The 27,149-nt window shown below is 42.8% G+C and overlaps 1 protein-coding gene and 1 non-coding gene across 2 annotated transcripts in view; one reads left to right on the top strand and one right to left on the bottom strand.

Moving 5' to 3' along the window:
* Positions 1 to 27,149, top strand: part of Abhd12 (abhydrolase domain containing 12) — a 75,582-nt gene that overhangs the window by 8,013 nt on the left and 40,420 nt on the right. The gene's annotated exons all lie outside the window — the stretch shown is intronic.
* Positions 12,023 to 12,166, bottom strand: LOC115030477. The gene has a single exon (XR_003836073.1). It is a non-coding gene; the product is annotated as a small nucleolar RNA SNORA48 (small nucleolar RNA).

Below are 27,149 nucleotides of genomic sequence, written 5' to 3'. Positions count from 1 at the left end.
TGGCTCTGCCTCATGACATCTAGCCTCCTCAACTGTTGACAGCCTTGCATTCTGCCTGTTGTAGTGCTCAGAGCATGGACACAATTAAGCTAAAGTTTTTAGAACACTATAAACAAGGGTAACCTTTGCTCTTATTTCAAATATAGTTCCTCATTTTTGCCTGAGATCTCACAAGCATGACCTTTTACTCTGATTTCTAATACAGTTCCACATTTTGAGATCTCACAAAGGATGGCCTTTTTTCTATTTCCAATGTCGTTCCTCGTTTCTGTCTGCCCTAGTTACCTTTGACTGTTAATTTGAGTTGACTGTTAAACAGAGTTAGTGGAGAAGGGACTCTTAAAGGAGGGCTTGCCCAGATGAGATAACCCGTGGGCATAGCTGTGTGGAATTGGCTTGAGTGCTAATTGATGTAGAGGCCCCCGTCCCTTTCCCTGGGCAGGTCCTCTTCTGCTATTTAAGAAAGCTAGTTAAGGGCTGGTGAGATGGCTCAGTGGGTAAGAGCACCCGACTGCTCTTCCGAAGGCCCAGAGTTCAAATCCCAGCAACCACATGGTGGCTCACAACCATCCGNAACGAGATCTGGCGCCCTCTTCTGGAGTGTCTGAAGACAGCTACAGTGTACTTACATATAATAAATAAATAAATCTTTAAAAAAAAAAAAAAGAAAGCTAGTTAAATAGAAGCTACATGTGAGCCAGCAAGCTCTCTGTGATTTCTTGTTCAAGTTCCTGCTTGAATTCCTGCCTTGACTTTTCTCAGTGACAGATAAACTCTGACCTCCCAAGCTAGGCATGGTGGTGCATGCCTTTAATCCCAGCATTCGGTAGATAGAGGCAGGCAGATCTCTGTGAGTTGAGGCCAGCATGGTCTGAAGATCACATCCAGGACAGCCAGGACTATTGCACAGCAACAACCTGACTCAAACCAAACCAAACCAAACCAAACGAAAGCCCCCCATCCTTCCTAAGTTGCTTTTGGCTAGAATGTGTAAAGACAGCAGGAGAAAGGAAACTGAATACTGTCTGAAACCTCACAAACACTTAAGCAAAAATGATGAATTCTTTTCTTTGCTGAAGCTCTTTTTTTCTGAGCCCTCATCAGAATCATCCCTAATGCTTTGTTCATGAAAATATAGACTGTTTCCAACTTTCTCCAAATGACTCCAATTTACACCATTACCAATCTCTAGATCTTCTTCCCATGTTTTCTGTGTATATGTGGAGGCTAGAGGAGGCTGTGAGTGCCCTCCTCGACATTTTCCACCTTAAGCCTCTCCCCAACCCACAGGTTCCCCTTTTTTTTTTCAGCCAACAAGTCTAGTCCTTGTGGGTGTACCCCATCTGGGTCTCCAGACACCATGGGGTTCACACCCAGCTTGTACACTCATATAGAATTACATGCTCGGGTTGTTGTACCTAAACCACTGCCATTTCTTCAGCCTCTTAGTCTGCTTTTACAGCAATAACAGAAGACCACAGACTAGGAAGATTATAAATAAGAGGAGTTTATTTGGCCCACAGTTGTAGATTTTGAGAAGTCTAAGACTGAGGGTCACATCTGGTAAGGGCCTTCATGCTGTGTTATTACGTGGTAGAAGGGCATCCTATGGGGAAAAAAAACAGGAAGTGGAGTAGTTTCAAGCAAGAGATCACATGTCAGAGACTATCACTTTTATTATAAAGCTACTCCCTTGATCTTTCAGTTACTCCTTCAGTCAGTTTGTCAAGATAAAGGTAGAGGGCTGGGGTATGGCCAGTGTTAGAAACACTTGGCTTAGCATGATCAAGGCCTTGGGCTTGATCCTCAGTGCTGTAAAAAGAAAGAAAAAAGATAGAGAGGGAGTGCCAGTGGAGGGATATAGGCAGAGTCAGGAGTGATCTTTCTTTGTTTTATGAGACATGGTTTCTCTGTGTAGCCCTAGCTATCCTGGAATTTGATCTGTAGGCTGGCCTCTGCCTCATGAGTGTTGGGATTAAAGGAATGTGCCAGCACCATCTGCCATGTTTTGATCTTATATTGGTTCTTGAAACTGGAAAGAAGCAGTCTTACACTTTAAAGTGAAGAAAAATATTAATTGATGTTAGTTGTTATGAGAAGAATGGAATCTCCACACAAAATTTGGATATATCGATTGGCTACTCATAAAATGGAAAGGCAAGAATGTAGAGTTGATGGCAGCTGTTTTGATGCCATGAAAGAGGGGGCCCTAGAAAAGAGCAAGCTGTTGATTTCCATTACTTTTTTTTTTTTTGGTTTTTCGAGACAGGGTTTCTCTGTGTAGCCCTGGCTGTCCTGGAACTCACTTTGTAGACCAGGCTAGCCTCGAACTCAGAAATCCACCTGCCTGTGCCTCCGGAGTGCTGGGATTAAAGGTGTGTGCCATCATGCCCAGCTGATTTCCATTACTGTTAATAATGTGTGTAGCAGATACATGATGCCCTTTTATCCTTGACCTGTGCCATTTCAATCCTGGAATATCCATGTAGCTCTGCCTGAAAGTAACATCACTGCCGGGTACCTATAAATTAGTGTATTCATCAATTACTGTGCTTTGCCAGATTCGGTGCAAGCAACTGGTGATGCAGGTAGAGAATTCTTTTCCCTAGGGAATCTGTTGTTTTTCAGCTTTTATGGGTGGCAGCTGTCAGCTTTTACCCTAAAATGTTTTGATCAGTGCCTTCGGCCTACAGAGAATGCAAGAGTGACTGGAGACAATCTGTCTGCTCTCACATACATCTTCTTTCAGAGTCTTCCTGAATAGTCCAAGCTGACCTTAAACTTGCCTTTTTTCTGCCTCAACCTCCTGAGTCCTGGGATTACAATAGACATTCATTCATCATTATGCTTAATTTCCTGATGTTCTTTTTTGCATTTATGAGCTAGAGGCTTATGATGTAGCCAAGGATGGCTTTAAATTCCTAATACTCTTGACTTTACTTCCCAAATGCTCCAGAGTGCTGGGATTTAAGGTGTGCACTCCCTCCCCCAGGATTTCATCCTTCCTTAAAGACCCATTTATTGTAACTTTTTTGTTGTTGTTCTTTTTTGTTTTTTGGTTGTGTTTGTTTGTTTGTTTGTTTGTTTGTTTTTTTCGAGACAGGGTTTCTCTGTATAGCCTTGGCTGTCCTGGAACTCACTCTATAGACCAGGCTGGCCTCGAACTCAGAAATCCACCTGCCTCTGCCTCCCAAGTGCTGGGATTAAAGGCATGCACCACCACCACCCAGCTTTATTGTAACTTTTTTAAAAATGTACTGATTATGTTAAAAAAAAATCCTTCTTTTGGCTTTTCACTTCATCCAAGTAATTTAATGCAAAGAGCATCACTGACCAGAAGAGTCATCTAGAAATAAAGAGAAAGTCTCAGAAGTTCAGGGACACAGGGCATCCTGACGAAGCATGTCATGTCAGGACCCTGAAATAACAAAGATCACCATTGTAGAACACTTAATATCCAGCTTACAGTTCCAGAAGGAAGAGACTGTCAAACTGGTGTGGACCATATGGAAGCTTGCCACGGTGTCCCCAAGGTCTCAAGAGAAAACAAAGATTCTGTAGGGAATCCTGTAGCCATCCAGGGAAGGATCTCTAGGTGTGCAGTCACCGAGGAGATGCAGTCACTATGGTGAAAGAGCATCTCAGGGGCCATCACTCTCCCACTCAGCTCCTTCCTGTGTGTCTGATTCAGAGTAATACAGATCCCATAGTGGGATCGGTGACACAGCCAACAGGGAAGTGACATTCTCCTCCGAAGTTTTAACTGTGTGGTATGTATTAGAAATAGGATTTGTATCTTCTTTTATTCATTTAGCAAATAGCTTTCACTTAGCCTTTCTTGAAAGCTAGATAATACAACCAAATCGGCACAAGAGTCAGGGAAGTCCCAGTCTGTATTGCGCTTACAGTCTTGTGAAGGAGAAACATAACCAAAAGCTAGCGCATAAATACCAAGGTAAATAAATTTCAGCAGTGTGCTGAAGTGCTATAGGGGAAAAAATAGGAAACATGGCCACGTATGAGCCGTGAAAATCAGCTCCACCTCTGTGGTAAACTGTTTTGTTGTTGTTATTGTCAGAACCCTACCCTGACTGCCTTCTCCCAACATACTCACAAAAGCAGACCTTCCCACAGTGGGATACTCAGCTCTTCCACTCCGCCAACACAGTTCTCATGATTTTTGTTTTCTGCTTTGAAAACAAAGAGACATTAGAGGTTGTTGTTGTATGTTTCATTAGGCCTTGAAGTTTACAGCTGTGCAGTACAATTGCTTCTTGTACCAACTGTGTTGGAATAAGATTTTGAAAGTTAAGATTTCCTCCTTAAAAATAAATATTTAATCCAACTACTAGTGTTGGGGGAACTAATCTTTATTAATGGCTCTATTCTTTTGTTCCTTCTAAGAAAATATGTTGTAATAAGATCAAATCCAAAACACTTGAACTGTTTTGGTGATTACAGTAATGGAATGGTAGTTACTTCTCTCTTTACTGTAGCAGAGCATCAGACAGGACAACTTAGGGAAAGAGGGCTTTTATTTTGGCTCTTAGTCTGAAGAGGGAAGGGAAGGCATGGTGGGTGGAGCTGCTCATTGCTAATGTGGTAGCTGTTTTATGTGCAGATTCCATCCAAGTCCCTGGCCCTAGGATTGTCCCTTACTCAGATTAGGTTTTTCTTTCTCAGTTAATTTTCTCTGAAACCTCCTCACAGATACTCTGAGGCATATGCTTCAGTCTCCTCGGAGGTCCTAAATATGACATTGAAGGCTAATCATCACAAGTCTTCTCTTTGTCAATTTTCAAACACATCACTTGAATCTGTAATGATTTATCCCCTCCCTTCACATTCCCGCTCACACCCCCAAAGAAAATCCCACCCGTCTGTCTCATAATACAAATGACACTTATCTAATTAAGAGTACCTTCAAACATTATCCAGAAGGCTAAGTTCAGAGTCTCCTTTTTGAATTGATGCTTTGACTCAAAGCATTGCCTTAACTTGAGCCACTGTAAAATTGTTTGAAATGTTACATGTATTCAATATATAGTGGCACAGCCTTCCCATTCTAAAAGGAAGGGAATGTAGCAAAGAAATACAAGACCAGAGCAAGACCAAAGCCCATCAGGGAAAACACCAGATTTTGTAGTTCTAGGTTCAGTATTTAGGACTCATGGTGCCATCATCTTGTCTACAACAGACTTGGGTAGCCATGACCCACTAGCTTTGCTACCTGTGACATACATGGCATCTGTTGTGAGCTGACTCCACTTAGTGTGCACAGCTTTCCTTGGTGGTAATCCACATCCTAGCACCTACAACACCTTGGGGTCTGTCTCTGTTGCCGTTTGGGCTTCCCATTCAAAGCTTTACAAAGAGTCCACTCAGGAGCTCCATTTAGGGATTCCTACCCTGCCACACATTGCCTGGCTCACGTCGCTTTCCTGAACATTGACGTTAAACCCTCACTATTCTACAAAATGTATATTTTGCAGGCCTTTAAAACTAGCACCACAGTTTTAGCACAAATGTGCTTGAGCTGTAGCCCAGCCACTTTGGACATAGCTTGGGTTCCTGGTGTCTTTCCTATTGTCCCAGCTCAGAGTGTGGTCACTCTTTAATTGAGCCAGAATGTCAAAGTCATTCAGCGACTCTGTGTGAACTTTAAAATTTGCTCAAGATCCTGTTCACATGTTTTTCACATCTCTTTGCTCCACTTACGCAGTCTCACTGTAAAGGCAGAGATCAGTAAGCATGCTGTAGACTGGATACAGTTTTGAAAGTACCTCGGTAAAACATATTACCTTCTAGCCCCTCTCAAAATTTCAGGATATAGAACATAGCTCAATCTTTTGCTAATTGCTACACAAGTAGTCTCAATAAGAATTCTTGATGGAATCTGAGAAGTCCAAAAACCTTGGGAATAAAAATTTCAATTCTCTGATAAGCAGACTAGGCTCCTCAGAAGGAGCCACTGACAACAGCCTTTAGTCAGTGACAGCCCTGACTTAGGGAGGATAAGTCTGGAGCTGAGTCAGCTCTTGGGACACCTAGCTAGACGAGATAACAAGGCCAGAACTTGAGCTGGTTTCCAAAATTCTTCAAGGTCTCACCAAATATAATGGAACCAGCATAGCAGCCAATCAAAAACGTACTGTCACTGCTTTCCCCTACCAATCATATTAGAGGTTACCTAATCCTTCTGGAAAACTCCCCCAGCCCTGCATAAAAGAGGGCCTATCAGCCCCTCAGGTTATCACCATTGGATGCATGGTTGACTCCTGCATGCTGGCAGTTTCTGCAGAATAAACGCTCTTTGCCTTTGCATACTATTTAAGTCTGGGGTCTTCCTTTGGCGATGCTCCTAACAATCCTTGTTTCCCGTTGAAACCTGATGAGTAGTCTTTCTTATCTGCTTTTCTATTGGCAATCTAATCTGAATTTCCAAGAGAACAGCTCATTAGGCCATGCTTGCAGCACTCCAAGGTTTCTCCAGGCCACAGCTCCAAATTCTTCCACATTCCTCCCACATTCCTGTTCTCAAAGTCTATGAACTTTATGACTGGGTTTATCACAGCAGGACCCGCTCAGAGGCCCCAGTTTCCTGTACTTCGTTACTTTTTTTACCTTATTCAATAGTAGGACTGACCAGTTTAAGGGAAGAAAGATTTATTTGAACTCACAGTTTCAGGGGGTACATTTTGTCACAGTGGAGAGCCACTGTGTTGGCAGGAGCATGTGGCAACTGCATTTTACATGTTGCCAAATGGGAAACAGAGAGAGGTGAATATTGACACTCAGGTCACTTTGTCTGTTATCCCATTCTGGTCCCCAGCTCATGAAATGATGCTGCTCATATTCGGGATAGGTCTTCCTCAGCTAATCCTCTCTGACAACACTAAAAAGGTGTGTCTCAAACCCCTCTGAATACAATCAAGTCAATAGTGAAGGTTAGCCATCATTGCAAGTATTGCTGAAAACCAATTCTGAACAGCTCTTAAAGGATAAATAGAACTTCCACCTCTCCGGGAGTCATGGAGCACACGTGTAGCCCCAGCAGTAGAAAGCAGAAACAAGAAGATCACCAGTTTGAGGCCAGCCAGGTATAATTAATTAGTGAGACCTTGTTTTACAAAACAACAAAAAGTTCTACCTCCAGCCCACTTAGAGACACATAGGGGGAGTTTATCTTGAAGTAGCCGAAATAGCACTACAGCAAAAAGAGAGAGAATATACACGTACCCTTTGTTTTTTACAGTCTTATTTAGCCCAGACTGGCTTCAAAAGCACAATGTAGTGAGGCAGGCCTTTTTTTTTTTTTTTTTCTTAAGATTTATTTATTGTTATTATGTGAGTACACTGTAGCTGTCTTCAGACACACCAGAAGAGGGCATCAGATCTCGTTACAGATGGTTGTGAGCCACCATGTGGTTTCTGGGATTTGAACTTGGGGCCTTCAGAAGAGCAGTCAGCGCTCTTAACCACTGAGCCATCTCACCTGTCCCGAGGCAGGTCTTGAACTCCAGTTTCTCCACCTCCCAAGAACTGGGATTGGAGATGTATTCTCCTATGCTCAGATGAAATAATGTTTTCAAAACACCTGACACTAAGCAATAAAAGCCAGTGATCTCTGGAGATGACTGACAAATGAGACTAATATTAGATTTCTGGACCTGACTTCTTTGAGGCATTTCCATGCCATAGCACAGCAAAGGAAGAAACTGAGGCATGGAATCTAATGGACCTCCTGGGTCGTGGATATGGAACTGAGCGTCTAGAGACTGCTGGATTGAGTACCAAAAAGAGACAAGGGGCGGGGCTGGTGAGATGGCTCAGAGGGTAAAAGCACCCGACTGCTCTTCCGAAGGTCCAGAGTTCAAATCCCAGCAACCACATGGTGGCTCACAACCATCCGTAACGAGATCTGGTGCCCTCTTCTGGAGTGTCTGAAGACAGCTACAGTGTACTTACATATAATAAATAAATAAATCAAAAAAAAAATTAAAAAAAAAAAAAGAGACAAGGGGCAAAGAGAGACCATGGAGGTCTGTAGGCATTCAGGAGAACACTGATCAACATGTGAGGACTGAAGTACTCTAAAAGATTAAAAAGATTAGTCTGTTCCTCCAAGACCAAAATCATGGAGTATATAGTAAAATATTCAAGAGCATTGCACTCAGTGGTAGAAATAGCTCTACACTGAACACTTCTCCAAGTTCCTCCAATTAGTCATAAATAGAAAGACCCAAAAGAATTAGACCCTTGTATCTGTGTCCTCAAGCAAGTCGAAGTGGTATTGATAAGAGTATAAGAAAACAAGCTAGACAGTGGTGGCGCACACCCTTGATAACAGCACTTGGGAGGCAGCAGCAGACTGATCTCTGAGTTCAAAGGCAGCCTGATTTACAGAAATAGGTCCAGTACAGTCAGAGAAGCCCTAACTTGGGAAAAAAGTGTGTGTGTGTGTGTGTGTGTGTGTGTGTGTGTGGTGTGTGTGTGGTGTGTGTGTGGTGTGTGTGTGTGGTGTGTGTGTGGTGTGTGTGTGGTGTGTGTGTGTGGTGTGATGCAAGGCAGAGGCGGGATCTCTTAAGTTTGAGCCAGTCTGTTCTACACAGTGAGTTCCAGGATGTCCAGAGGGAAATAGGGAGACCTTGTCTATAAATAAATGAAGTAACACTATCCAGCACCACCACTGAATATTCATAAGATCCACCATCTTATCAAAGGTTACCAGGTTTGTGCCTTTGCTCAAGCTGTTGCTGCAAAGTAATGGCACACTGGGTGACTTAAATGAAAATTTTCTCACAATTCTGGAGGTTGGGATGCTCAGGTTAGCACAGCTGCTTTCTGAAGGCTGACTACCTTCCTTCTCTTCACATGGTCTTTTGTCTGTATTGCTCATTAATATTTTGGTTTTCTTTATCAAGGCAGCATAGCATATGAATGTAATCTAGGTTGGCCTTAAGCTTTCTACATAGCTGAAAATGACTGAAATTTTGATCTCCCTTCTATCTCTGAAGTACTGGTTTATAGGGATGCACCACCACTCCCAACTCCAGAGTCACCAGCCTTCACTTCTCTCTCTCTCTCTCTCTCTCTCTCTCTTTCTTTCTCTTTTACTCCTCCTCCTCTACCACTTATTCCTGTTTCTCCTTTTTGTTTGTTTGTTTGTTTGTTTGAGACAAGGTTTCTCTTTGTAACCCTGGGTGTCCTGGAACTCACTGTACACCAGGCTGTTCTTGAACTTGAAGATGATCAAAAGTGTTTGCCACTCTTGCCTTGCTTAATTTTTTCCTCCAAATTTCTTCTTATACCCATTAATTATAGTAGATTAGTGCTGACTCAGATGATCTGTTTAGCATGATTAGTCCTTTAAAGACCTACATCTAAGTATAGTTTTATTCCCTAACACTGCAAAAAGCCCAAAACTACACTAAATGGGCACCCAAATTAAGTGCCAACAGCAATAATATTTTTTAAGATATCAGTGCACAGTGACAAAAGGGTCCATTAATGAAGAGATCATAGCAGTAATAAATGTTTATGCATATAATTGGCAGAGCTTCCAAATATACATCTTAGTTACTTTTCTCATCACTATAACAAAATATTTTACAGAATCAATAAAGCATAAAAGTGTATTTTGGTTTAGTTCAGTTTATCATAGCAGGGAGGACATGGTAAATTTCTTGGCAGTGTTTGTGGTGGCAAGACTGTGGCTGAGGCCCTCAAATCTTAGCAGATCATGGATCAAGGCAGGATAAAAAGCACACTCCAGTGATCCAGTGAGCCCTCTCTCCGGACCTTGGTGTTTCCACACAGTAGAGTTGGGGAGGGGACAGTGAGGAGGGGATGAAGGTGACAGAGACAGAGAGAGACAGAGCAAGCTGACTCAGCACAACTGTTATTCTGCAATCCTGGATGTGTATTGTATGCATTTACAAAAAATCCTCAATGTACAATAGCAAATGTGAACCCTCATCTAAACTATGACCTCTGGGTACAAATGTGTTGATGGAAGCTCTTCAGCAGACAAATGGACTACTCTGTGGGAGGTCCCGGGGATACAGGGGAGGATGTACAAATATATGGAGAGGAGTATTTGAGAAATCTCTCTTGTTTGCTTCTGTTCCATTTTGTTGTCAGCTTAAAAGTTTTCTAAGAAACTAGGATTGGTTTTTTTTTTTGTTAAATTTTTACTGATTCTTTGTTAGTTTTATATCATGTATCCTAGTCCCACTCATCTCCCTGTCCTTTCATATCTGACCTTCACCCTTGCAACCTCCCCTCTAAAATCAAACACACACACACAAAATAAAAACAAAGTGTAGAAAGCATCTCCTGCTCTCATGCCCTTGGGGTTTGTTCACCCACACCCACACCTCCAGAGCCAGCTCCACTGTGCTGCCCAGTCAAGACGTGAGACCAACTCCCCAAAGTGCTGCAGTCTGTGAGGGGCTGGGTTAGCACCCTGCTCTCACAGCCTTGCAGCTGGCTCACCTGTGTCTTCACTGTCAGGGTCAGCTCTACTGTATTGTCTAGGCAAAGTGCAGAGCCCTGTTCTTCTGAGCGCTACAGGGTCAGCTCCCCCACTCTCATGACCCCAGGGCTAGTTCTAGCTTCAGGTGGTGAGGGGTGAATAGGGGAGGGCCTCACCTCTGCACTAATGCCACCTCATGGCAGAGGAGTGGTGGGACCAGCTCTCCTTTTCTCTCCCTTGTCCTGGCTCACCCATTCCCCTTCAACCAGGACCAGCCTTACTCTGCTGCTCAGGTGAGGTGTAGGGTCCACTTTGCAGGGTGCTGCTGCCAGAGAAGGGCAGAGCCAGCTCACCTGCTCTCATGTCCCCAGGGTCACTCCTTCCAACTGCCTCAGGTGAGGAGGCAGGGGGCATCTCCCCCTGGCCCAGGCTACCTCCATGGCAGGGGAGTGGTAGAACCAGCTCTCCCATGCTCTTGCCTTTGGAGTGAGTTCATCTCCACCCCCTCCGACCAGGGCCAGCCCAACTGTGCTGCTCAGGTGAGATGCAGGGCCTGTTCTCCTGGGTGCTGCAGCTGGTGATAGGCAGGGCCAGCTCTCATGACCCCAACTGGTGAGGGTCAAGGCATCACACCCAAACCCACACCCACACCCACCTAATGGCAGATGAGTGGTGAGACTAGTTCTCTCAAGCTCTCACCCTCCAGGCTGGCTCACCTGTAACCCCTGCCACCAGGGTCATTTCTGCTATGCTGTCCAGGCAAGATGCAGGCTAGCTCTCTCAAACTTACGACCCTGGAGGCAGCTTTCCTGGTGGCAGGGGGGTTGGGGGGGGTTGTTAGGGAGCGCATCACCTCTGCGCCTGTGCCACCTCATGGAAGACGTGTGGCAGGGTCAGATCTCCCACACTTACGCCCTCAGGGTTGTTTTACCCACACCCCTTTGCCAAGACCAGCTCCTCTGTGCTGCCTATGCTAGGCATAGGGCCTGTTCTCCTGAGTGCTACTAGTGAGAGATGGGGTCAGCTATCCTGAGCACTGAATCCAGTGAGGCACAGGGACAGTTACTCACAGCTCCTGGACATCCATGTGTTTTCCCAGCAGCTGCCTCGACCAGGGTGATGGTAATAGAGCCATGGACATTGACACTGATTCCTCCCACTATGTAGCCTTGGACTCAGACATGGCCCCCAGTGTCAGCTCAGACTGGGACCTCACCATGACCACAGAGGGTGAGGCTGGCCACTCATAAAAGGCTACTCCTCTCCACCCTTAAGTCTCCAGTTCCATCTCTCTTAATAATGCTCAAGTTGCTCCACTTCTCTTTCTCTTCCATCTGACCACCACATACTCATACATTGTGGTGGCTCACATAGCTGGCGGGCCCCTGGGCAATATCTTCCATCTGTGCTGTATGGCGTGGTGGCAAGCTGGCAACTATGGCCAGCCTGTGCCATGAGCTGGAAGGCATGGCAGTCCACAGATCTTTGTTTGTCTTCCTCCTCGTGTGCTGCACTGCCTGGGTTTGACTTTATTTGATTTGATTTTTATGAGTCCTAGGCATGAGACAGCTTTGGCTATCAAGCCAGGCATCAAACTAGGATGAACAAGGGACTGTCATCTGCTCTGCCCCTGACTGATGTAAGAACACCATCCCCACCAAGGTGTCTCTTTGCCCAGCTTGAGAGGGTGAAGTGAGGGTTTTAAAAGAGAGAAACGAGTATTGACAGGACCAACAGTGAGTGCACAGCATGGATCCCCAAATATGCTGTGTGAAGACAAAAATTTCCAAAGTCATCTCTAGTGACAGAAAGTAGACCCACAGACATTTGAAGCTGGAGGGGTTGAGAGGGAAGCATGAGAGGGGCTGGAAACAGGCTCACAGACGGGCTTCTTGGTTATTTTTACTCTGGTGATGGAATTTAAGTTCAAACTTAGTAGATTATGCACTTCATGTACTTAGTGTGTCAATTATGTCTCAGTAAAGCTGTTTTTAAAGCTAAGTGAACATTACAGTACTTTTGCATGAGTTTGGTCTAGTCTGTGGTAGGATTCTGTTTTATTCCTGCTGGCCTTTGGTGTGTGTAAGCCTTGTCAGGTAATCTGAAACACTATGGAGAAAGCAAGGTCATGTTTCCTTTGTGCTCTTTTGTATATTTCTTACTATGCTTTTTTCATTCCAAACAAGGATTCGGTGGAATGGAAAGAGTGGGCAGGGATGTGAGCTCATAGCCAAGCAGAGTCCCGACCTGGGCATGCCATTTGATAGCACTGACTTCATTTTCCATTTCTCCACAGTGGGAGCATGATCTATCTTTCTTTGCTTGCTGGCTGTACTAAGAGTCAACACATTTATATCATTGGTCTGTAAGAATAAAGTTCTGTAGTTTGTTTCCCCTGTCTGTTATCCCATCCAGGACTTCTGAAATGTAAAAGACAGCCACAGAAAACACCAGTTTCGGCTAATCCTCCTGATGGCAGCGTTGGTGCAGGGTTGGGGGTGCACATATTAGGCAAGAGCATTGCTGCTTGGCCACAGCCCCAGGCCTACTTTCTTTTTCTTTGGACAGTTGGTGTCACTTATTACTTGAACTGTCCTTGGATTCACTATCCAAGCAGGGCTTGAACTTGCAAACCTCCTGCCTCAGCTTCTCAAGTAGTTTGGATTACATGCTACACTGTTAATGCCTGGCTATACCCAGATGTTATGTTGCTGCTAAATATTGTTATACATTGCTAACATAGATCATGTCCTTGCCCTTTTACATTAATCACAGATTTTAGAACACACTTCTCGAACTCATTTTCTGTGCTTAAAAAAAAAAAAGTATTGAAGAAGATAAGAAATACATAGCTCTGTTTTGTGTGTGTGTGTGTATGCGTACATGTTCATTTTGCACATGTTTGTTGGAGACCAGAGGTCAACCCCTAGTGTCATTCCCCAGGCATTCTCCTCTTTGTTTTTTGAGACAGAGCTCGAGCTTGCCCTGTAAACTAAGCTAAGGTGGCTGGCTACCCCACCTCCATCTAACTCCATCTCTTCAGTGCTAGGATTACAAACCTGTACCATGACCCTTTTTTTTTTTTTTTAATGTGGGCTTTGGGGATTAAGCGTATGCCCTTATGCAAAGCAATCACTTTCCTGAACCATTTCTCTAGCATTTTTCCTTCTTATTTTGAGAGTTCTCATTGTGTCATTGACATTTATTGAGCTCCTTAGCTCAAGTGATTAGCTGGCCTAAACTTTTTTCTCCTGTTTTTTGTTTGTTTGTTTGTTTGATTAAGGGACGGGGTTTTCCTTGTGTAGCCCTGTACCTTCCTCTGTAGGCCAGGCTGGCCTCTATCTCTTGAGTACTGGGATTAAAGGTGTGTGATTACTTAGAATCAGAAACCTCCACAAATGGAATTTATTGCATTCTTTTGCAGATACTTTAGTCTATTTTCTGCTACTATAATAAAACACCTTAAACTGGATAATTTATAAAGAACAGAAAGTTATATCTCATAGTTTTAGAGGCTGAAAAGACCAAGGTGAAAGTTCCAGAATGTCTGACAGTTCACCACTTGTAAGATTTCACACATCTTGATGTTGTGTACTCAGATGATAAAGGCAGAAAGGCAAGCTGGTAAATGCTATCTGAAGTCTCCTGTGTAAGTCCTTAGTTGGGTCCATGAAGGAGGAGCCCTCATGGTTATTTTATAAAGGCCATGTTTTCACATCAGCAGCACCTGAACTTTAGAGGGAGCACATTCAAACGTGTGATAACTGACTTTTTTTTAGCTTACAGTGGAGCCAGGTTTATGTATTAGAACAGTTTTGTAGTATTTGCTATACCACATTAACAATCAGAAACATGAGAAATAAAAACAAGTGTTTCTTCTAGCCAGGGCCTGTGGGAAAGCAATGGAGTCCATAGAAAAGGGAGCAAGTAAGATGAGAGTAGCAACTCATAGCCTCAAACTCTAGGATCTGCGTGGTCCCATTCTGGCCAAGTAGAACAAATGCTAGACAAGAAACTAAAATGATGATGATGTTAGAATAGTCTCTTTTGGATGAGGCCGAGGTTACCATCTTGCCAGTAACTGAGGCTTCTTCTGTAAACAGAAGGAAGAATGCCTGCCAAGGGCTGAGATTTAAGGTGTGTGCCACCATGCCGAACTTAGGAGCCCCAGTTATTAGCTTGCCACATGATGTAAGATGTTGGCTCCAGAGCAGGTGTCGTCCAGAAGGTAGGCCTCCTGGTACTAATCTTGAGGGATGGGATCTCAAACCCTGGCTTAGAGTCCAAAGTGTTTGGAACTACATTTCTATTATCTGGAAGGGGACTGAGAAAAAGAAAGTCTGAGGCTGGCAAGATGGTTTCGTGGGTAAAGGCAGCACTGCCAAACCTGGCAACCTGAGTTCAATCCCAGAATCTACATTAAAAAAGAAAAAAAATTCAAGGACAAGAATGTATACCTGTAATTTCAGTGCTGGGAAGACAGACAGAAGGACCCCTAGTCGTGATGGCCAGCTGAATCAATGAGAAATCTGTGAGAAATCTGATCTAGAAAAAAAGTGAGGTATAAAGAGATTGAAAAGGTATCTGACCTTGACCTCTGACCTCCAGGAGCATGAGTACCTGCAGACGATGAAGCAGCACTTGGACTGATGCTGAGTATCACTAATCAGTATAGCTGTCTTTCTTTGGGGGGTTTCTTTCTGCCCTCCTTGTACCCAGATAACTACAGAGCATTTCTATGCCTTCTCTAGCCTATTCTAGCTCCCAATTAACAAACTGCAAGCCCAAGCTGGGCAGGTTCTGAGCTATCCTAACCCTTCCAGGCTGCCTATTTCCTATGGCCCTTTATCTTTAATCTGAGTCTGACCTTGGCTTGTTCTAGTCCATGTGTGACCTCATGCCTGCTCTCTCATCATGATCTCAGGACAAATCCATGTAGTTTCTCTACTGCTCTTTGTGGTCCCCTTTGTGGCAGGCCTGGTCCATGCTACAGCACTCCTCAGATGAGTAACAGGAAGTGAGCCAGGACAGGAGATCAGTAAGGTCCCTTCTGGAAATTAGTGTAGGATAAGGGTCAAGTGAGTAATCCAGGAGAAGGGTAAACTCTTTTTCCTGGTTCTAGAGATCAAGCCCAGGTCCTTGAACAAGCTAGTTCAATGCTGGGCATGCAGTCTACCAGGTCATTGCACCTGCAACCTTGGATTCATTCTTTTAGTGGTTTGTTGTTGTTTGGGTTTGTTTGTTTGTTTGTTTTACTTTAGATTTGCTTCCTTGATTTTTATTAATTCTTTGAGAGGCAGATATATAGACATTTGAAATAAAACATTTGAATCTGCATCTTGCTCTGTGTACCAAGCATCAAAAGTACAATGTGCTGGGTTTGGTGGCCCCTTGCCCTTAATCACAACACCTGAGAGGCCAAGTCAGGCTGATCTCAGTGATTTTCAGGACAGTCAGGACGACACAGTGGGACCCTGGGTGGTTTGCTTGTTTGTGTGTGTGCTTGCTTGTTGTTTTTTAATGTACAAATGGATCAGAGTTAAGTTAAAAAATACTGGAAGAAAAGATGAATGAAAATTTTTTATAATCTTGGTATGAGAGGCCTTTTTAATTATGAATGTTATTAATATATGTTCATTAAACAACATAGCAGTCTTCATTTTGTTGTTGTGATATATACACTAATTAATGTATTTCAAATGAGAACACTGACCTGGTTTTTTCCTGTGGATCCTATCCAAGCTGTCTCAGAAGCTAAAGCAGTTTCAGGAATGGCACCGTGAAACATGTTCACATGCTTTGTGAGGGAGTCCCCTAACTACAAATGAAAACCCACAAGAACCCACGTCACTGAGTGAGGCAAGGTGCAAATTGGCCTCAGCTCTTCCCTTTTGTGGCTGCATTAAGCCAGCTACCTCAAAGCATTCATGTTTACATATTTTTTTACTTTTTACTTTTCAGGGGGCAAGAGTGGGGCGCACACTTTTGAATTGTGATCCTTCAGCTTCAGCCTCGAAATTGCTGGGATTGTGAGTGTGGGTCAACATGCTCCACTTAACTGGACTTTAAACAAGAATGCTTGAACCATGCATGGAATCATACAGAGTGAATCGTTACAAGGAGCTAACTGCTCTAACAAAGAGCTTCCAAGAACTGGGATAGATGGTTTGGCAGTTACAAGAAGTTCCAGGGGCTCTGATCCCCACTTCTGACCTACAAGGACATGAAGCATGCATATGATACATGCTGCCAAAGTTCTCGTAAAGTAAATAAATCTCTTAATTTTTGTTTTTTGTTTTTTTGTTTTTTTGTTTTTCGAGACAGGGTTTCTCTGTGTAGCCTTGGCTGTCCTGGAACTCACTCTGTAGACCCAGGCTGGCCTCGAACTCAGAAATCCGCCTGCCTCTGCCTCCCAAGTGCTGGGACTAAAGGTGTGCGCCACCACGCCCGGCTTCTTAATTTTTTTTAAAGCTTCTAGTAACTGAGAAGAACGAAAATCAAATTGCAATGGATACTGTATTGTACAAAGGACCTAATTAAAAACCAAAATCACCTCAGTATCTGAAAGGACACTCAAGTACATTTAGTTTCTTCTCCCTGCTAAAACACCCTTCCCCATACTGGGGATACAACCCAGGGTCTCAAAAGTAGATAGGCATTTGCTCTACCAGTGAACTACACCCCTAGCTTTACTTTTGATCCTTAATTATAGAACGCCCAAAGTACACCAAGATGGCCATTTCCACCCCTCAGACTGACAACATTTCATCTGTGGCAACTGCTTTGCTTTTGAGGGAAGCAAGGATTTGGGAGAGTAATCACTTTGTAATTACAGATGAAGATTTTGATCTAAGAGTTTGCATTTAGGACCGTCCTAGACCTGAAATACCTTCGTGCACAAAACTGTATATTTATAGAGTGATTCATTGTGGCAGAGTTTGCTTGAAACAACCTGATTGCTCAGAGTGGGAGAATGCTTTCTCAGTGTTTGTCTTGTTGGTCTATTGAGGTAGGAGGAGCAAGAAAGCCATATGAATTGATATAGAAAAATTCCTGGGTAATGTTGTAGAATTGAAAACAAAAAGCAAAGATGAAAGCATCTAGTGTGGCATGCACCCTTTATGTTTAAGAGGGAGGATTTATTTAGAGTGTGTGTTTATCTTGGAAAACTCTGGAATCAGTCCTTAATAAAAACAGTTATTTCTGGGCCCAGGGGTGACAGTATAGTATAATTAGCAGTCAGATCTGTTATTTGTTCATTTTCTCCGTTATTTGGGACTGTGGATCGTTGAGACACAAGGCAGGGTGTGTCTAGGCCTTGCTGGCAGCAGGGGGACCAGCCTCTGGAGGATTGAATGCTGGCAACTTCTAACTAGAACCGCTTTCTTTTTATTGTTACACAGAGGGCACCTTTATCTGCATACCAGAACCTCTTTTCTTATCTAGGGGTCTTCTTGAAGGAGCCACATCAAAGCAGTTCTCTGATTTGCCAGCTATGTCTAGGGACTAAGTTATGCAAAGGCTCTGAGAATCCTTCAAAGGAACAACCCCGTAATATCTTAGACAACAATCACCGACAAAAGGCTGCTTCATTGCCTAGGTTAATATCACTCAAGAATTCATATTCGTACCAGATAAAATGGGTCTGCTGAAATTCTGCTACAGTTAGGATTTCTCCCTCCCTTCCTCCCTCCTTCCCTTCCTTCCTTTCTTCCTTCCTTCCTTCCTTCCTTCCTTCCTCCCTCCCTCCCTCCCTCCCTTCCTTTCTTCCTTCCATTTAACTCAAGTTGTGTGTGATTGGGAGCTGCCACCTGAGTGCTGAGAATTGAACCTGGGACCTAGTGAAGAGAAGCTAGTGAGTGAGTGCTCTTAAACTGATGAGCCCTCTTTTCAGCCCCTTGGTCGGTTCGTCATTTTAGAATGCTGGGTCCAAGGATAGCTCTCCACAGCTGGTGGGAGAATGTTAGCTTTTTTGATATTGTCAATAATCTTTTGTTCTGAGATTAATTCTAGTATTATTGCTTCATTGCCCAGCATGTTTTTGAAATTTTACTGTCTCAGCCTCCTATGCTCACCATTGTGCCCACCTTAACATTGTTAGTTTTCCTTATTCTTTGCTGGAATACAGTGGAAAACCAAACATGGTAGCTCATACCTGTAATCCAGTACTCAGGAGACCAGAGGCAGCTCAGGTGTGAGCGAGGTCCAGCCTGGGCTTGGAGGAGGCGTTCCTGAGAGAAAGGGTGTTGGACAGAGGAGGGAAAATGACTCAGTCAGTTTTGGGGTTCAAGCCTGTGTTCTGCTCGAGATAGTCTTCTCTGGAGATCTCCAGACGGCTCCTCAGTTAGCTCAGCTCTTGCAGAGCAAGGCCCAGTCTTTTATTTACTTATCAACTCAGTCATTTACTTTTGGTTCCCTTTTGATCATCCCAATGATCACTATTCCATAACCCCAGCCCCTGCTTCTTAGAAAGAGACAACACAGCAAATGAATTCAGAGACCTGCCTGCCTCTGTAAGCACAGAGTAAGTTTAGCTTGGTGGGATCTTGCCCTGTGATCACCACTCCCTAGTTCTCTTTATCTCCTTGCTTAGTAGCTTTCTGACAAGCTGGCTCATATGCAGTTCTTTTAGGTCTGTGATTTTGCATCTTTATATTTTGCATAGTTGAGTAACAACACAAGTTGTATTTCAAGTAGTAGCGCAGCAGTACACAATATCAAGAACAGACACTAAATGAAATTTTATTAAAATAAACTTTGCTAAGAAATAATATATGTAGAAAGATATTTTTATGTAACATTTATTTCTAATTCATTAAAAATAATATTTTTTATTTTTTGACACTTTCATAGTATATTTTTTGTTGTTTATCTTTGTTTTTGTTTTTGAGACAGGGTTTCTCTGTAGCCCTGGGTGTCCTAGAACTTGCTTTCAGACCAGGCTAGCCTCAGAAATCCTCCTGCCTCTGCCTTCCAAGTGCTGGGATTAAAGGCATAAACCACTACTACCCAGCTTTTTTACAGTGTATCTTTCATATCTGTACCTCAGTTCCCTACTCCTGCTACCTTCAGACTCCCCACAACCTGCCCCTCTTCCATCGTGCCTCCACCCCCAGCTCCTTAACTCACAGCTGACTTATTTTCTGTTTTTAGTATGTTTAGAACTCTACGTCTCAAACCTTTTCTTTTACCCTCTTGGATTAATAACTCAGTGTTCTGGTAGATGTGAACTGTGACTACACTGTTCTATGAAATAGGAATCGGGTGTGTCTGCCTGTGTGTCTGTGGTGTGAAATTATCATGATTCCTGTTTCAACCTGAGCAACTTCTGCAAAGCTCATGCCACCAGCTCCTGTGCTCACATGCTGACTCAGGGCCTTTTAGGTGTGTTGGCTTAATTCCCTGGAGTCCTTCTGTTCTCTAGTTTCCAAATGTAATTGATGCCTCTTCTCTCATTACTGGTATTTATGGCTTTATAGCTTTAAATTTTGTACTGTTATTTTAGTGAAAGGAACAGTTAAAACTATCATCTTAAACTTGTATGTAAATTTTTCTGTTCAGGTATTTTTAATGTTAAATTTATTTAGTGTATGCTCATGCTTGTGTGTGTGTGTGTGTGTGTGTGTGCATGAGTGTGTGTTTGTGTGTGTGCTTTGAGTGTTCTTCCTCGGAAGCTGTCTACCTTATTGAGCTTGTCATTGGCCTGAAGTACTCTGATTAGGCTAGGCTGACTGTCAAGCCCCAGGGATCTGCAAGTCTTTGACTCAGTAGCACTGAGATTATAAATGCTTGCCATTAGACTGTAACTTTTTAAATGTGGGTTCTGAGGATCAAACTCAGATTACCATTCTTGGACAGCAAGCATTTTACTGCCAGCCACAGGGATATCCTATTGAATATACCATCTTACAGAGTTTTTCACTTAACAGTATATCAATAATTATTTTTGCATCAAAAGTTACTTGTGTAACAGATGGTGGTAATACACACACACATACCTTTAATCCCAGTACTTTGAAGGCAGAGGCAGGAAAATTTCTGTGAGTTTGAGACCAACCTGGTCTACAGAGCAAGTTCCAGGACAACCAAGACTACCCAGCGAAACCCTGTCTTGGAAAAACTAAAAAGAAGAAATTACTCGTGTAAAAGTGGTGACGCACGCCTTTAATGCCAGCACTCAGGAGGCAGAGACAGGCAGATTTCTGAGTTCAAGGCCATCCTGGTCTAAAAAGTGAGTTCCAGATAGCCAGGGCTATACAGAGAAACCCTTTCAATAATAATAATAATAATAATAATAATAATAATATTCTTTTAAAAATAGCATATGGAAATCAGTGTTCTTGGAAATCAATGTTCTTTCAAAACTTGTTTGGTTTTTCCTAGTATGAAAGTGACTATGTTCATTGTTAAAAATCCATTTTCAGATAATATAGGAAGGCATAAAGTAGCAAACAAATAGCTACAAACTCTCTGTCCCTGGGCAGCAGTCACCCCTCTAGTTGCATTTGGATACTTTAATCTCTGTACACACAAGCATAATTTGCATTTCTATATAAGATTTTGGTGTTTCTCTGTTTGTTTTTGGAAAGGGTCTCACAGTATGGCCTTGAACTCCAGTTGTTCTTGCCTGAGTTTTCCCCGGTGCTGGGGTTACAGGCATGTACCACTGTACCCAGCTCTGCACATGATTTTATGAATTGTAACTTAACCACACTGTACATTGTATTTGGTTCAAGTCCTCATATAGAGGTGACATTGTTTTTAACATTTATATAGCCCATCTTCCTTGTTTGACCCTGGCCTCCCTCTCTACTACTGGGTTGCCATAATGCTGTCTGACTGAAAGATACAAAGGAGTAGGAGTGATCTGTTGTGAACAAGGGGACCACATGTGGCCTGAATGCCTTCTTGTGTGCTTTGCCAAGACTCTTGCCTACTCCTGATAATGCTTGCTCTGTGTGGGATTTTCTCCTGTGTGGCCTTGTCCTGCCCCTCACTGTATTTTGACCCATATGAAGAAGGGTGTACGGGTCCAGACTGCTTATGCAGAAGCAGAAGAAGGGAATTAAATGTAGGCTGGAGATGATACAGAATTGTTAGCATGCCTTCAGGACACCATTGCGCACCAAGTGGCCATTGAAGGGACAAGAGGAACATGTGGCTGCCCATCATGACATCAGGGAAGTTTTAAAAGGATAATTATAGTTCTCTCTGTGAAGAACCTGTATGATATATATCCAGCATTTTCATAATACATGAGTTCATCATTTATTTAATCAACTTCCTACGGATCTGGCTTTTCTCGGTACTTTTTGCTATTATTAGCAATTTTCTAGTGTTCAATCTGTTCCTTTTTCAAAAAGTGTCTTGTTACTTTGGGTAATTTGAGATTTGGTGAGTCAGAGTATGAATATTTACAATTTTAACACTATTGTGAAGGTGATTGTGACAAGGTTATAAAGATTTTACCTGTTTGCCTGGAATCTTTAAATGGACCACTTTCCTTTCACCTTCATTAGCTATTAACATTAAGCCAGGCGTGGTGGCGCACGCCTTTAATCCCAGCACTCAGGAGGCAGAGGCAGGCAGATTTCTGAGTTCAAGGCCAGCATGGTCTACAGAGTGAGTTCCAGGACAGCCAGGGCTATACAGAGAAACCCTGTCTCGAAAAACAAACAAACAAACAAAACCAAAAAACTGTTTACATTAAATGTTTATATTAAACTATTTATGGATAAAAATGAAAATTTTTTTATATGATGCTTTCCTTCGATACATATGCTACATAATATTTATTTCACTTATATCTTGCAAACTTTTATAGATTATTATTTTCCTTGAAAATATATTGCTGGTACAAGCTGTTATATGAGCTTGATCTCCAGGACTGGAGGTATATGTAGCTCAGTGGTAGAGTGGTGACCTAGCAACTTGTGGGTCCTGGGTTTGATGCACAGCTCCACCCCCCAAAAGTATTATCCTGCTGAATTTATTTCCTTAACTAATCAGAAGATTCTTGATAGAAGCTGTAGACTTCTGCCTTTGTTAAGTTATTAATTTCATAAGCAGTATTTCTTGAACACTCTGCTAGGTGCTGGTAACAGTGTCAACAGCATTATATATCATGGAAAGACATATAGAAATTATATATTTACTATTCTCTTATTTCCCCTGTGGAGGGGAAAGAAATACCAAATTAGACTAGAGTTCCAGGAAGACTGCAAAAGGGTCAGTGAGGCAGACCTGGCTGAGGTCAGGACTGGAAGCTCCAGGTAGGGAAACAGGGTGTGTAAGGAACTGAAGGATCTGGAGGGTTGAGACCAGTGAGTATGTGCTGAGTGGAGCACAGGGGTCTCAGAGATGCTCAGCAGGGCACCTAGGTGGCCAGTCACATGTTAAAAAGGTTTCTCTGGCTACACAGTAGAGTATGGCACTAGAATCAATCAGGTGTGAGGCAGAGGCTTGCAGCTGGAGGTTGCTCCAGAAGACAAGTGGACCATCCAATGTATAGTCATTATGCACAGGAAGGGACTGTTAGGCCTTCTAATTACACTCATATTTAGAAATTAACCCACTTAAACATGCAGACAGGTCATACTTGTATATAATTTCAGAAGCATTTACATTATGAAATTATATGCATTTTAAAAAGTTACTAATACATGTGACTAATGAGAGGTGATTACCAGGCATGGTAGTTACTTTCCTAAGTGCTGTAATAAAATAGTCTGTAAAAAAAAAAAACAAAAAAAAACAATGTAGGTGACAAAGGTTTGCTCTGGCTCACAGTTGAAGGGTATACTCCTTCATGTTGGGGAGTTCAAGGCAGCAGACACTTTACCATCTGCACCACTGACTCCATATGTTAGTTTGCTTTCTATTGCTATGCTGAACACCATAAGCTAAAGCAAATAGTTTTGTTTTATTTTCCTTATATTTCCCCCATCACCGCCCATTATTGAAATAAGTCAGGGAAGGAGCCTGGAGGCAAGAACTAAAGCAGAGAGCTTGGAGGGATGTTCCTTACTGGCTTGCCCCTTATGGCTTTCTCTACCTGCTTTCTTACACAACCCAGGACTACCTGCTCAGGAGTAGTACCTACCACTCACGGTGTGCTGGACCCTCTCACATCAATCATTAAGTTACAAAAATACCCCAATCTGATAAAGGCCTCTTCTCAAGTAATTTTCACTCTCCCCCCAAATGACTTGAGTTTGTGACAGAAACTAACTAGCACAGTTGATCTTCCTACCTCAGTCAAGGTAATCCCCCACAGGCATACTAGAGGCGTGATTCTATCAAGTTGACAATTGACACTACCAGAATAGCACAAGCCTGTGATCCCCACACTTTGGAGATGAAACTAGGGTGATCACAGATTCAAAGCTAGCCTGGAGTCCACAACACAACAACAACAAAAAAGAGAAACGGTTTTAGGACTAGGAGTATGGCTCATGGCAAAACAAAATACTTGCTTAGAATGTGTGAGGCCTTGGAGTCTGTTCCTAGCAATGTAATTAGTTGACAAATTGGCTGTGGTGTCGAGGAGATGACTAGTCTGAGCAAGAAATGTTGCTGGTCTGAATTGAGAGGCAGTAATTGAGGTGACTAAAGGTAATAGGATTGAAGCAGGTGCCAGAAGACTTGGTGCAAATTGCAGAACAGAGTGGGAAGTACCAAAATCCTGTGAGGCACTTTGGCAAGAAGTATTTGCAAGATGGAAACTGAGGTGTTGGGAAGGAGAAAGGAGCCTGTAAGACTCCAGGTGGCGACCCAAAAAGACAGATTAAGGAAACACAATAATGCAGGCTTAGGTTTTGCTGACGAACCAAGCCCTCTGAAGCTCGTCACTTAGTCCTGCTAGGCTCTAGCTATTTTTGTTGTGGTCCCTGAGGACCCAGGCCATAGACCCCTCGCAGATCTACACAGTCTGTCTTCATGTCTCAGGATAGACCCTTCTGCTCATGTTGCCTTAGTCAAAGCAACTCACTTGCTACCTCTGACCTTAAAAAGTAGAAGCAGTATGCTGTCCTTCCAGGACCATCCTTCCATGACCTCAAACAGGGACAGCTCGGACCATGGCCTAGCAATTCTCCAAAAGACCCACTGGTGCATAGGCTATGAGATACATAGGAAACAGTCTCGAATTTACCCAAAACCACTTGGCTCAGAGCATGCCCTGAGGGATCTTAGATAGAAAGCACTCTATCAGAATTCTTGATGGATAGGCAGGTGCAAGTGTGTCCTCAGAAAGAAGTTGCTGCTACCTACCACTTGCTTGGAGAGTTAGCCTCTCCCCCAACCCCCTCCCCCCCTCCACTGCACTATTTGGTGATCTCTGCAGTGTCAAGATACTGGTGCCTCTGAAGAGCAGGACGTTAGACAGGAAATATGAGTTCAGCATGATGGGTTTGTCTAAAGGGCATTGGCAATGTGAGGCTTGGGGAAAGTCAAATGTATCTGCCTTTCCCTAGCGCTGAAACTGTTCACTGCCTGCCTTTTTCAGAAAGCACACTAGTGGTCTTGGTTTCTTGGGGTCTGTGGCATTGCAGTCTTTCTGAGGTCAGGTAGCTGACAGGCAGAGCCAGTGGAGTTGCAGTGACTCAGATAATACATCCAGGAAAGAAAGGGTCTGGGAAACTTATGGGCTGTCTTCTAGAAGCTGATCAGATAGTGACCACTCCTATCAGATAGTTGGGTTGATGGATGACTTGAAAACACTGGTATTTATTGATATCTAGCTACTTAAAGGGAATTTGAGGACCCCCAAGGGAAATCAAATGTGAAGCCTCAGGTGCAGCCTAACCTGGGGTACTCACTGACAACTTCATTTCTAAAGGTGTGTGTGTGTGTGTGTGTGTGTGATCTTGAGGTTGGAACTGAAGTTCACACTCCATCCACTGCTGAGCTATGCCTCAGCCATATGAGAAAGTGTGTTAAGGAAATAATGAACAAAGTAAACAAATACATGGGACAAGGTCTGACAGGGTTTTCCAAGGGCAGGACCTTCCATCTCCACAGAGTGTGGATTCTCCGTGCAGGGGATGAGTTCTTGTTCACCTTCCCACAATTCCATGAGATCAACTGTCCAGCTTCCCAGTGGCTTCCTGGTTTCTTCTTCCCATAGGCATAATCGAAACATGGACAGCCACACGGAAACAGGATTGGGCAAAAAGAAGAGCCCTAGAAAGCCTGTGTGTCAGCTTCTTGGTGTGTCGATTCAGCAGGACCCCATCTGAACTAGGAGTTTTATGGAAGGTCTGGGGAAACAATAGTTTACATTATTTGACTTGAAGAAATATTGTGGTGTCTGTGGCTTGCCTTGTGATGAAAAAGTAATAGGTGAAAAGGAGAGTGGTAGGTCAGAGGGAGATTTTACTTAGAGTACCCTTCTACCTTGTCTCTGTGGCTTTATGACCCTAGGACAAAGCGCATATGAATAAGATAAACGTATTCCAGTCATTTAGGAAGCCCTGTCCCAGTTCACTGAAATCAACTCAGTGCATTTCTATCATTGAGGGCTTTTCATACTTTTCTCAATGTCTGTGATAGCAACCAGCATTTTATATAGTCAAATGACATCCCTTATAATACAGATCATTAATAATTTCATGGGAACAGACTACTTAAAAACAGTATTTCAAAGAGGAAGTCATAGGGGAAATTATACAACACTTGGAGGAGAATGAAAATGAAGATACAGAATTTATGGGCATAGTTAAAGCAGAGCTTGGTGGGAAATATCTTTATCTTTCTGAAAGAGACGACAGACAAGGTAACTTTCAATATTAAGGCCCATTAAGGAGAAGAATAAAAAAAAAAGTAACCAAAATGAAGGATAGTTCAGAAATTAATGAAAGAGAATATAAGAGAGAAAAATCAATACCAAAAATTTCTCTCTCTCTCTCTCTCTGTGTGTGTGTGTGTGTGTGTGTGTGTGTGTGTGTGTCTGTCTGTCTCTCTTCTCACACACACACACAGGGGTAGTTATAAATAGATAAAATCAGAAATGAAGTTGAAGAAATGACTGCTAGCTTTACAGAAATGTAAAACAACATGATCATGAAGGAACACTGTGAACAGTTGTGTGCCTACAGTAGACAACAGGGAGAGGGAGAAATAGACAACTTCCTGGAACCATGAAGGCTCTGTCTTAGATCATGAGAAACACTCTAAGCAGACCTGTGCCCAGCAAGGAGAGCTTAATTTAGAATTTACAAAGAAAGGGGAAGGACCAGGTAGCCTCACAGGAAAGTGTTACCAAACCTCTGAAAACAAACTAACAACTTGTCTTCACAAACTCTTACATAAAGTAAACATGGAAGGAACATGTTCTACTTATAGAACTTTCCTAAATGTTATCCTGATAATAATACTGGACAGAATTTCACTATAAAACTACAGGTGATGTCTCTCATACATGCAACTATAGAATCCTCAACAAAATACTGGCAAATCAAATCTGGCAACACATTAAAAGGTATCTATATATCATAAACAAGTGAGATTTTATCCTGACGATAAGTTTGATATCTAAAAGTAACTAATGAAATTCATCATATTAATTAACTACAAAAATTAAACCATCATCTTAATAGATACAGGAAAAAAAACATTTAAAAAATTCAAACACGATCCGGCCGGATCAGCGCCGGGGTAGCGGGAGCGCAGG

The sequence above is a fragment of the Mus caroli genome, chromosome 2 (genome assembly GCF_900094665.2).
Source record: "Mus caroli chromosome 2, CAROLI_EIJ_v1.1, whole genome shotgun sequence".
NCBI classification, from domain to species: Eukaryota; Metazoa; Chordata; class Mammalia; order Rodentia; family Muridae; genus Mus; species Mus caroli.
This window is presented reverse-complemented; position numbering and strand designations above follow the sequence as displayed.